Here is a 13,051-nt window from a genome sequence, read left to right on the forward strand (position 1 = left end):
CAATAGCTAGGAGACCCTGGGCTAGCTGCTTAATTTCTCTGATTCTCAGTTTCTTCTTCTGTAAAATGAGGGACTATATGGATCATCTCTTAAGATCCTTCTTGCTCGAAAAACCCTCTGATCTTATGATTTTTCCATGTTGGGAGGAAATAAATTGAGAGAGCTGCTCTAAGATGAGGTTCAGTGTGCATGTGTGGGCAGCAGCAATGGGCTGAGTGTGAATTTGGCAACGTTTCACATGGGCGTGGATGGGCCCAGTGGTAGGCACTCAGTAAATATTGGATTGGACAGCCTGGGAACGTCTCATGGAACAACCCAGTGGGTAAAAGGATGGTAGGCCATTTAGTAATTCTACTGGTTTTGCCCTTGCTTATCTTTGTTCACCTCCCACCCCTCCCATGCCTAGAATGCCCTCCCCTCCCTCCCCCACCCCCACCCCCAGTCTTTCTTTTGCTGTCCTTCCCATGCTTCATGACAGTTTCTCTCCCTCCTTAGATTTCCCATAGAGCTTTACCAAGGCCTCTCCTTTACTCTTTCCACCTAGGTAGAGAGTCAGGAAGACCTAAGTTCAAATCTGGTTTCCAACTTACTTTATTTCTTTATTTATGGGAGGCAGCTGGTGGCGCATCGGGTAGAGCGCTGGGCATGGAGTCAGGGACCTGAGTTCAAGTGTGATCCAGACACTTGCTAGCTCTGTGACCCTGGACAAATCTGTTTGCCTCTGTTTCCCCAGCTATAAAAAGGGGGTAATGATAATACCTACCTCCCAGGGTTGTTGTGAGAATCAAATGAGATAATATTGATTTGTAAAAAGCACTTAGCACCGTACCTGGCACATGGTAGGTGCTATATATTTACTCTCTTCCTTTTCCATTCTGTGGAATTCTCTTCTCTTGCATTCTATTCCATTCTCTTCCCTTATATCATAGTGATTTGAGTGTAGGTCATTTCCTCAGTCTGTCTCCCATTTCATTTTGTGTCAACAACCCTTAGTATAGGGCCTTGCGTTTAGTAAACGTCTGTGGAATTCTGCTCAAGTGCTTACTATATACTAAACCTGTACAGGGCTTCTTGTGGGGGCAGAGGAATAAGATGTGGTGTCTTCATTAATGTAATTAGCAGTCTTGCAGCAAGGTTAGCTAGCACATGTCCAAATAATTATGAAGTGTGAGGCCCACATTTCAAATAAATGAGTCAATTTCCAGCTTGATACCTGGGGTGTAAAGGGTTAGGTTTAGCTACCTGAAATGTCACTTGGAAGGCATCATCTGCAGTCCTCTTGGGTAAGGCATTGTGTCCAGAAGGTCCCTTTATGTCCCAGGTGGACTCGCACAAACTTGGACTGTCCAAGATGGATGAGACCTTCAAATACAGGGCCATAGAATGCTAGAGCTGGAAGGGGTCTTAGAACACAGAACGCTAGAGCTGGAAGAATCCTTTAGATCTGGGAGGCCCCTTAGAGACATCTACTGTAGCATTTTCATTTTTTTGGAGGAAGAAACTGAGGAAGACCGTAGTAGAGAAGAAGTGTGTTTCCCGAGGTCACACGGTTTTTAGTGGGAAAGACAAGAAACATTAGTGCATTAACTGAGACCAGCTTCCTGGGAGGGAGGGAGGGAGTGCCAGGAAGTTTTTAAGGAAAAGGGATGAGTAAATGGGACCGGTGGGGCATCTGAGTAAACCGGCCTTGCTTTGCATGTGGGCACTAGTTAGGCAGCCCTGGGAAAGAGGATCTGGTGAAATAAAAATGAGAAGTGGGAACCCTGGAGAAATATTTCTATATTACTTCACCATTGTTACTCCTGCCAGCCCTGCCTGCCGAGGGCATCCAGGAAACTCTCCATTATTGAGAGGTTGACTGAATTTTGTATTTTCCAGGCTGTTTTCTGTTGCCCTGGGCTTAGAGGTGGGAAGGGCAGTTAAGACTTTTGCAAAACTTTCCTTGGATGCCCTGGGGGCAAGAACTGATGGGAACAGGAGATTGCACGGGAGGGACCAGGAACTGATGCCTCCCAGCCTGGGTGGAACTCGGAACTTCTGGCTCTCGGGGGAAAGTTCTCAGGGCTGGGGCCAGACACCTGCTTTCATTTGGCAGGGTTGCCAGCTCCCATGACTGTGGGGGCCCGGTTTCTCTCCGCCATCTTGTGGCCACATTCACAAACTGCACCTTATCCATGCTTACTGAGCATGCAAATATAGACTCATTTATCTAGTACTTTAGGTCCTAAAGTACTAAATTTGAGGCTAACAAAGTGCTTTAGCGACATCTCCTCTTTTAAAACCCACAGCCCGCTCTGATGGGTAGATGCCACAGGTATTATTCATTGCTACCATTGTATCTAAGCTGGAAAGGTCCTTGGAAATCATTTTACAAATGAGAAGACTTCAGGCCAGAGAAGAGAAGTGATTGCCCATGGTCATATGGCAAAGGAAGCACCCGAATTAGAATTGGAACCCAGGCCTCCTGACCTCAGGTCCAGTACCCTTTGCGCTGTGCTAGGCTGACTCGGACTAGTCCTCCACTAGGAACTAATAGGACAGATGACCAATATAGGAATGAAAACTCAAGTGGGATTGGTCTGCTTTTCTGGGTTAGTGTGGAAAAACTTATTCACCATAGTGGAAAAGGGCGAGGGGGCATATCCTAAGAAGACATTTTCTCCCGCCTCCCCCTTTTTTATATTTATGTCATACTTTGTTTTGTATATTAACTGTCTCTTATTTTTACATCACCTTTTCCCTCTCATTCCCTCCCCTCCCAGAGAGCCATTCATTATAAAAAGAAATGTTTAGCAAATCTAAGCAACACATTATATCTACCAACCTTGACACTTTGGTGAAGATCAGCTAGAGAAACGTCCAGTAATTTACAAGAGACACAGTCCTTGGACTGGACAGGAGCCAGCAATAAAACTGGTGGCCTCAATTTGGGTATTGTCTATACCCCAAACCCCAGAAAACCCCAGAATGTGGGTAACAAGGTGAACTAGGGAACATAACACAAGCAGGCAAATTTGGCGTCATGAAACTTGGTGATAGGAGATCCAGGACTGGAATGTTGCTGTGGAAGGCTCACCTTAGTCAAAAGGAATAGAATAGGAGATTCGGGGTGGAGAATAGCATTGCATCCACCCTTGAATCAGATGGGGAAAGTATGGTGAAGCGCTTTGAACATAAATAAAAGAAACAAAGGAAAAAATGACGTGAGAATATAACATAGGAGGGAAGGAGGAAATAGACGAGTTCAGGAAACAGACCACCAGACCCAGACAGGACAGAGGTCTGATGCAGGACCTCAATTATATGAACATTTTCTAAAGTACAGTGTGTCCTTTTTATACCAAAAGCAGAATAGCTAATACATTCATACTTTATCTTTGATGACATCTTCTCCTTTCTTAACAACAGTACTAAGGTCACTACCCTCCCATTCCCAATTCACAGGACACGTCTCCCAAGGAATAGTTAGTTATTTCAGTTCAATGTTCTCTGGATCAGCCAGAGGCATTTCATAAAGTGGCAGTCATGTCAACAAGCATTAAGCACCTACCATGTGGCACCCACTTTGCCAAGTGCTGGAGATGCAGACAAAAGCAAAAACTGTCCCTGCCCTCAGGAAGCTCACAGCCTAATGGAGGAGACAACATGCAAACAACTATGTACAAACAAGATGTATTTCAGGATAAATTGGAGATTATCTAAGAGGAAGGCAGTAGATCGGGAGGAGGAGAAGGAATAGAAATGAATGCTTGCAGATAGGAGTTACAAAGTATGTGGGAGGAAGTAGGATGAAACTAGAAAGGTAAGAGGGGGTTAGGAAGGGTTTTGAACACCATACAGATCTTTTGGAAAACGCAGGAAATCTTTCCTTGCCTGGGGACCAACAAAAAACTTAATCTCCAATTCTCCTTTCTCTCTCCCTGTTGAGGCTTTTTATCTCTTCAGGAAGAGATTCTCAGCCCCAGGAACCAAATTCTTTAGTGTAAGGAGTCAAGTATTCCCAGCTAGCAAATACCCAGCTTTAGCCTTTTCTTTGGGCTCCTTCCTATTCTGGGGACTTAGATACCTTGGCCAGAGATCTCTTCCTGGCTCATGATGAGCATTCCATTCATTTCTGAAGGCTAAACTTTAACCCATGTAATGGTTATTGGCTCAGTAATGACCAGTGGCTCTGGGTTGAGGGTGCCCTAGTTTTCCAACTATAAAGCTCTTCCATTCTCCCCATGTCAATGCGTAGGTGGGGTCATTGTCTCTTCTACCTGCCTAACTGTATTCCTGGTTTTTTAAGCTACAGGCTAGGAATGGCTTTGGAGGACTCCTATGAAAATATACACTACAGCATTCTGGAATTGAATATCACTAATAGAAAGGAAAGAACTGGTTACCAAATTAGATATGATGGGAAGTGTGTGTGGGGGAGGGGGCGGGGGGAAGGGACAATAACTGCTCCATCTAAGAGTTTATAATAGAGGAGAAGAGAAAATTCAGGTATAGTTTGTCATGTACCCTAGATTTTGAGAGAATAAAATGAGAGTTAAGATCCTTTGACCTAAAATTAAATGAGAAATTGAAGCCCAGAGATAGGAAGCTCTCGGGAATCCAGTTCTGAAGACACAAATGAAATTAATCTGACAAGAAAAAAGAGAAGTTGTCTAAAGAGAAAAATGATGGTACCCTAGGAACTCACTGACCAGCTTAGATTTTTAGAAGAGGATGGAAACCAGGGCAGGTAATAGAGACTGAATATCAAAGTAAGGAGTGATTCTGTTCAAGATTGTTTTTATCAAAGATAAGTAGAATTATATCCTAAGACATTAGAGAGCATCTAGCTGCCTGCCCTGGGCGAGTTCAGGTCACCTGGTTAGATTAACTACATCCTGAAGTACTAAAAGAAGTCAAGTGTGATTCTTAGGACACTTTCAGTGATCCTTGAAAGGGTATAGAGAGTGGGAGAAGTGCCTCCCCCAGGACTAGAGAAGGGCAAATATCTAGATTTTCAAAGAACAAGAAGAAGAAGAAGATAGTGATGATGATGAAGATGATGATGGTGGTGGTGGTAGAGATGGCAAACTAGTGCCTTTCCAAGTTCCCTTTGATTCCTGGCAAAATTCTAGAACATCATATTAGCAGGATGGTTAGGGCTCATCAAGAAAAGGGAGCAGTGCCCACAGAGAGCCAGCATCTATTCATCTAGGAAATTTGGGCAATTCATTTCCTTTGGTGAAGAGAGAATTAAGAAAATGCGATAGATATAGAGTTTACCTAGATCTTGACCAACTTTCTCATCCCACTCTTGTGCAAAAGTTGGAGAGATGTGGACTAGACAGTGATACCTACTTGATTGGGAGCTGGCTGAGTGACCAGACCCTGAAAATCATCAGTTACTGGTTTGCTTTCATCTTGTAGGGTCTCTAGTAGAGTGCCCCAGGGATGGAGGCTTGTCCCTATGCTGTTTGATATTTTTACTAGTGACTAGTTACTAGTGTTTATCAGATTTGTAGATGACTAAAAATGAAGGCAAAAAGCAGGCACAAGAGTCCCAATTCCAAAAGAGTTTGACAGACTAGAAAGTGAGGCTCAATCTGTTAAGAAGACATTTGCCTTAATAATATTTTTCACTGGGAATTCCCTACTGAAATGATAAGGCCAAACAAATAGAAGGCCAAAAACAAATAATTGGATGGACGGATGGATGGATGGATGGATGGATGGATAGATAGAAGGAAAGATAGATGGTTAACAATAGTTAATGATAGATAAACAATAGGCAGATAGATGGATGGATGGGTGGATGAATAAGAAAGGCAGGTCTTAGAATTGTGTTCAAGAAATCAGCTTTACAAGTATAAACTGGAGAGGGTGTGGCTAGATAGCAGTTTGCTTGAAAAAGATCTGGGGTTTTCCATGAACTGCAAACTCAGGATGAGCCAACAGTATGATGTGACACCCCAAAAGGCTATTATCTATCATTCTGCATGTAGAGATGTATCATCCAAGACCCTCATCAGAGGACTTCTAGGGTATTGTGCTCAACTTGGGTGCCACATTCAAGGAGAGACATTGACAGTCATTCGGAGAGGGACGTCCAGGAAGAAGTGGTAAAGGACTTGGGGATCCTACTGCTTGGGAATCATCCCCATAGCCTGGGGATGACCAGCCTAGAAAAGAGGAGGGGTTGGGACAGGCTGTCTCCAGGAAGAAGGATTATTAAGTCTTCTGCTTAGCCCCAGAGGGCAAAACTAGGAGGGGTGGGTGGAAGTCACAAGGAGGCATATTTTGCTTTCTTATGAGGAAAAAAACTTCCTAATCTGGCTTGAGACTGGGCACTTAGGAGCACAGGAGATAGAGCATCCAGGAGTGGAATCAGGAAGAGTTCAAATGTGACGTCAGACTCTTACTAGCTGTGTGACCCTAGATAAGTCACTGAACCTCGGTTGCCTCAGTTTCCTCATTGGTGAAGTGGAGATAATAATAGCACCTACCTCCTAGGTTTTTTTGTGAGGATCTAATGGGATAATAATCAGTTGTGGGGCAGGTAGCACAGTGCCTGGCACCTTGTAAGTGCTACAGAACTAGCTCTTGCTATTGTTATCATAGCTACCTGTCCTTCCCTGTCTTTACCATGCTATGTGATTGTGGACCCTCTTCAATACTCTTCTAATTAGAGGGATTGGGCCCCTTGTTCTCCTACTCATTGGCTCACTAATAAGCCTCCAACCTGTCATCTTGGGGAGGATGCTGAAAGTCATGGGTTGCATTGGAATTTTAAGAGGAGAGTAAAAGGTACGTGGTGTACAAACGTAAGTCAGGTGCGAGCTAGGTAGTTCATTTTGACATTGAAAGAAATGCTAAACAAAGAATTATCATGTTCATTAACAGAGCCATTTAAACAGGATTGACTCATTTGTAACTACTATTATGGAGTCTGCCAACATAAGAGAGTTGGAAAGGCTTTTAATTAGCCATTTTACATTTCACCTCCTTTGGCACCAGCTGGATGAAACAGCGGCGGCCTTTCGCTCTGGTGTAGATCCTTCACCGCCAGCCTGCCCCTGCCCCAAGTATAACCGGAATGGCTCCAGGAGACTGTTGCTACCACTTGCTAACCTCCAGACCTTTCAAGCTCATGAAGTTCCCCCTACAGAGAGAAAAAAAATTTTACCTAATTCATGGCGACACTGAGAACCACAGGACTCTCTCCATCCCACTGCCATAATGGTATAAAGGTCAATGGAGAGCACGGTCTCCACCCTCTTAGGTTTGGAAAATGGGCAACCAAGGACATGAAGGTAGTTGACCTAGAAATCATAGGAGATCAGAGCTTTATACATACATATATATTATAATACATATATATATTTATACACAAATACATGATACATATATATACACACACACATCCATACATATTCCCTCTCCCCCAGGGACCTAGGCATCAGCTCACCTGGTCACGGTCCCTTAATACTAGCTGCCATATAAACAGGGTTTACCTGACCACCTGGCAGAGAAGGCCCCTACCCTTTCCCACCCATCATTGGAGTTGCTTCTTGCCTCCTGGAGAACCACAGCTAAGGACACTGTCTTGCCTTTTGCCAGACCATCACCCTTGTCCTTCTACTGCTGACACAGGGTGAGGGGGATGAGCAAGGGACCCGCTGAGAGTTTGTTACACCATATTCAGTAACCAGGTCACAGGGGACTGGATGTAGCCCTGAAGCTCCCGCTCTGTCACCTGGAGTCAGGTGGAGAAGAGTCGCAAGTACATCATACAGCCTACCAGGGTGGGCAAATCTGAGCATGCTGCATGACTCTGCTACACTCATTGATAGTTGTCCAAAAGTGAGATGAAACTTTCTTGGGAGATAGTGAGTTCCCCATCACAGAAAGTTCTCGGGCTAAGTCTGGGAGATCAGTGAGTAGTCAGAGATGTTTTAATGGAGATGCCTGTTCAGGTAGGACCAGGACTAGATGAACTCTGAGGGTCCCAATGAGGTCTCAGAATCGTTTTGTGCCTTATCTCTATACCAAGAACCATGAAGTTTAGAGCTGAAAGAGGTCCTAGAGATCATCTTCCCTCCCACCCCTTCACTAAACCTCAGAGACTCAGAGAGGTGATAACTTGTTACTCTGCAGGGAGATAGTGGCAGAGTTGGGATAAAAAGAGACTAGATGGTCCTTACATCCTCTCTCTATATCTGTTCTGGGCCAGGCTGGGGAAGAAGCTCCTGCCCACCCCTGGGGACTAGGGCCAACAATAGGGACTTGTCTGCACTCTGGCTTGAATCACTCCAGATTTTCTGCTTGGGATGTGGTCCATCCCAGGATTTGGGCACCTTGTGTTCTGTTGTGAGTGGCCCTGGCCGGCTCAGCCCTGGAATATCCGCCCACCTTTCTCTTCCCTACCCTTTTTGCCTCCTCTCCTATCCTTCCTCTCTTCTATCACCATCCATCCTTCCCAACCAGCCTCATGTTCCCTCATTGCCTTCCCTCTCCTCCATCTTTGTTCCCCATTTCGCCTTTCTCTGGTTCCCTCTCCCCATCTCTGGGGACTCTTCTTCCTTTCTCTCTTTCTCCTCTTCTTCCTTCTCTCCATTTCCCCTCAGCTTCCTTCTCTCCTCTCTCTGTTCCCATCTCCTTTATCTTCATTCTCCTCTCCCCTTTGTTCTCCTCTCCCTTTTTCCGTCCCTCCCCCCTCCATCTGTTCCCTTCTCCTCTGTCTTCATTCTCCTCTGTCTTCATTCTCCTCTCTTGGTCACCACTCCCCTCTCCATGCCTCCTCCTCCTCCCTCCTCCTTGCCCCCTGCCCATTAGCCACTAGAATTAGGGATTGAGAAGAGCTTTGTGAATGAGGAGGCCTAATTTGAAGGCTGTTGAAGGGATGACTCATCAGTAGATTTGCCTCTTCTCTGTTCATGAAGATAAGATACCCCAACAACAGAGGGAAAAAAAATTTACCTAATTCATAGCAACACTGAGGACCATGGGACTCTTTGCACCCTACTGCCAATGGAGAACAAAGTCCCCAGCCTCTTAGGTCTGGAAAATGGGCAACCAAAGACAAGAATGTAGTTGACTTAGAAATCATAGGCGATCAGAGCTTTTGTGTGTGTGTGTGTGTGTGTGTGTGTTTGTGTGTACACACACACATATTTACACATCCATACCTATATATACACATACACATCCATACATATATACACATGTACACATATATACGCATCCATACATATACACACATGCACATATATATGTGTATATATATACACACAGATACACACACATGTATTTTTAAAAATTTTATTCTGACTTTAAACACCAGATAGAATGGACATTTACATATATACACATATACATTCACATGTGTATATATTTGTATGTGTGCATGTATGTGTGTGCATATATATGTGTACACACACACACACACACACTAGAACAAAATAAGATTGTACATGAAACTGAAGATTTCTGTTAAGCACCACTTGCTTTTCTATTAAATCCATAAGATCAATCTGCAGCTTTCAAAACTGTCCTGTTTGTTTCTGCTTCTTTCTGGCCATTCTGCCAGATTCTACAAGGGCTTTTTACCTGGAACTCATGAGCTTGTTTTTAAAAAATATTCTCATAACTATATTTCAGTATAATCAGTTCCGTTTGTAATCCTATATATTTTACTATATAAATATATAAATATCATTCCAAGAAAGGATCCCTAGGCTTTACCAAACTGCCAGAGGGGTCCATGTTACAAAAGAAGTTCAGAATCCCTGTTCTGGAATGTAGGCCATTAAGAATTGGAAGAAAACATAGATGGCATCCAGCCTAACTCCTTTATTTTACAGATGGAGGAAACTGAGTCTCTGAGAAGGGAATTTGTCCAAGGTATATCATATAGTACCAGATAGGGCCACAACCCAGGTCTCTGGACCCCCACCACAGTTTTCCTTCAAGTTATGGGCAGCTTGGTGACTCAGTAGATAGAGTGCTGGGCCTGGAGACGGAAAGATTCAGCTTTCTGAGTTCAAATTAAGCCTCACAAATCAAGACACTTACTAGCTTTGTGACCCTCGGTAAGTCATTTCACCCTGTTTGCCTCAGTTTCCTCATCTGTAAAATGAGCTGGAGAAGGAAATGATAAAGCACTCCAGTATTTTTGCCAAGAAAACCCCAAATGGGGTCACAAAGAATTGAACACAATTTAAATGACTCAACCACAAACAACAACAACAAAATGGCCTTGGCTACTTTTGGGCAAGGACAGTCAATCTTGAAGTAACCAACCACATGTTGTGTGCTCTGTACCTAGCCCTTGTGCAGAGATCCAAAGGAAATGACGGCTGTATTCCCTACTCTTGAGGAATTAACAGTCCACTCATGGAATCCAACTACATGCCCCAAAGCTCAGCTCCTGTTGGATCTTTCTGCTTCTGAACAAAAGAACATTTTGCTGGGGCCCCCCAGAGAAATACAAAGTTTGGACAAGTCATGGTCCATGTCCTCAAGAAGCTTATAGTCTAATAGAGGAATAAGACATAAATGTAGATGGTGCTAACGCACAGCTGTACATGGAAAGGCAGCGTGGAAAAGATTCTGGATTTAGAGTTGGACAACCTAGTTTCGAATGCTGGCCTTGCTACTTAAAGCAATCAGTTGTTAAAAATTAATTCTTTTCTCAATTTAAAAATCTTTTTTTCTCTCCCTCCCACCTTTCCAACCCCAGTTAAACACACACACACACACACACACACACACACACAAAACACCCTTGTAACATATACATCAGGGCTGTCCAAAATGCAGCCTACAGGCCACATGCCTTCCCCAGTGCGATTTATGCGGCCTGCCTACAAGCATAGAAATTTACACAAATGCTTTAGTAAATGAAGCCAAGCTACCGCAGAGCTCTAACTAAAATGGCAAATCAAAATATATTGTCTATTGTTTCAATAAAAACCCAAGGTTGGACAGCCTTGATATCCATAATCAATCAATCAGTCAATGTGTTCCTGAATTCGCCACATCAAAAAAAAAAAGACTCATTTTGTCCTCTGAGTCCATTTCTTCTATATCGATAGATGGGTGGGTGAGGCCTCTGGAACCATAGATGGTCCATTGCATTGATCAGGTGAGCTTCAATTTCTTCATCTGAGAAGTGGGAATACTAATCCTTCCACTACCCACCTCACCAGCTTGTCCTGAGGATGGTTTATAAATATATCAAGGGTTATGTAAATATCAGGCGTAAATGTAAACTGTTGAGACAACATAGCACAGTGGATAGAGTGTTGGATTTAGATATTGGGAGACCTGAGTTCAAATCCTCCCTCCCTAGAAGTTCTCAATTGTCACTGTCAGGTTGAGAGATAGAGATAAACCTCTAAGCTGATGAAATTTAAAAAAAAAATCATTCTCTAATAAATGTAAATTAGGACCATGAACAAGATTAGCTGCTGTAGCAGCTTCTTTGTCCCTGTCTCCTCCGAAGCTTACTAGAGCAGCTTACTAGATAGCACCGTGGATAGAGCACTGGGTCTGGGTTCAGGAGGACTTCAAATTCGACCTGGGCATGGCACTTAACCTCTGTCTGCCTATTTCAACAATCCGGCTAGCAGCTGCTGTGGGGGTGAAGAACCAACAACAACCAGCTCACAGAATGCTGCAAGCCCAGGTTCTTTTGATTTACTTTACTAAGGAAAGCAACGTTAAGGGGTTAACAATCTTACTTTAGTCCAGCATACAAATATCATTCACTTAGTTCAGGGGGAAAAGCCTGAACTTCAGAGCAAATCCAAACAAAGTACAAACATCAACAGACAGACCTTGTCTGATTCAAATCGCAATACATAGTTACCAGAGTTTAACAAAGTCCCAACATCTGGGTTTACAAGCTGGAGGGCTCTTAGCTACAGCTGCGCGGAGTCTCCACATCAGCGCGCCACCAAGAATGAGAGCCCTAAGCCAATAGCTCTGTCTTCCCTTTTTATGCAGTTTCAGATGTCATCAAACATCATCTGAGCGACCAGAATTTAGACTCCTTCGATTAGCACCTCCCTTCACTGGCCCCACCTGGACCCCCGCCTTAGTTATCAATTCACACCCACATAGGCTTAGCACCTAATAGGGCTTTGGGCCTGGGGCTTAGCACCTAGTAAGACTCAATCAAATACACTTAATTAATCATTTTAAAACAGTAAGAAAGTCCCAACTTAATTGATATTACACTGCCTCAGTTTCTTCACCTATAAAACGGGCATAATAATAGCACTTATCTCCCAAGGTTGTTGTGAGGATCAAATCACATATTTGTAAAGCTCTTAGCACAGTGTCTGGCGCATAGTAGGCGCTTAATAAGTTCTTCCTCTCTCTCTTCCTCCTTTCCTCCTTCCTCCCTTCCTTATTTCCTTCCTTCTTCCTTCCTAATTCCATTCTTCTGTCTCTCTCTCCCTTCCTTCCTTTCCCTTTTCCTTCTTTCCTTCTTTTCTTCCTCCCTTCTTCCCTTCCTTATTTCCTTCCTTCCTTTCTTCCTAGTTCCTTTCTTCTCTCCCTCCCTTCCTTCTTTCCTTTCTCTTCTCCTTCCTTCTTCTCTTCCTCTCTCCCTTTCTTTCTTCTCTTTTTTCTTCCTTCTTTCCTTCCTTCCATCCATCCCTCCATCCATCCATCTTTCCTACTTCCTTTCCTTTTTGCTCCTTTCCTTCCTTCTTCCTTCCTTCCCTTCTTTCCTTCCTTCCTCCCTTCCTCCCTCCCTCAATCCCTCCCTTTTTTCTTCTTCTCTCCCTAGTCCTCCACCACCATTACTTACAGGGCATTGAAGCCAACCTTGTTGACTCATTCATTGGGTTTGCAAATGTAGGGGGGCAATCATTTCCAAACCACCCCCACATTTTTCAGCTGCCCTGTCTGCTTGATTGGATTTGTATCCCCAGAACTTAGTGCAGAGCTTAGGACATAGTGAATGTTCAATAAATGCTCCATATATCTGTCATTCTGGGGGTGTTTTGTTGAGTTGCTTGGTTTTTATTGCTTTTCCATCCAAGGGCAGAGGGGACTTGCCAAG

General features: G+C 43.8%; 1 protein-coding gene across 1 annotated transcript in view; it reads left to right on the forward strand.

The window, feature by feature from the left end:
* The window catches only part of GAB2 (GRB2 associated binding protein 2), a 249,467-nt gene that overhangs the window by 221,776 nt on the left and 14,640 nt on the right, over positions 1-13,051 (forward strand). The gene's annotated exons all lie outside the window — the stretch shown is intronic.

Source organism: Trichosurus vulpecula, chromosome 2, assembly GCF_011100635.1.
Source record: "Trichosurus vulpecula isolate mTriVul1 chromosome 2, mTriVul1.pri, whole genome shotgun sequence".
NCBI lineage: Eukaryota > Metazoa > Chordata > Mammalia > Diprotodontia > Phalangeridae > Trichosurus > Trichosurus vulpecula.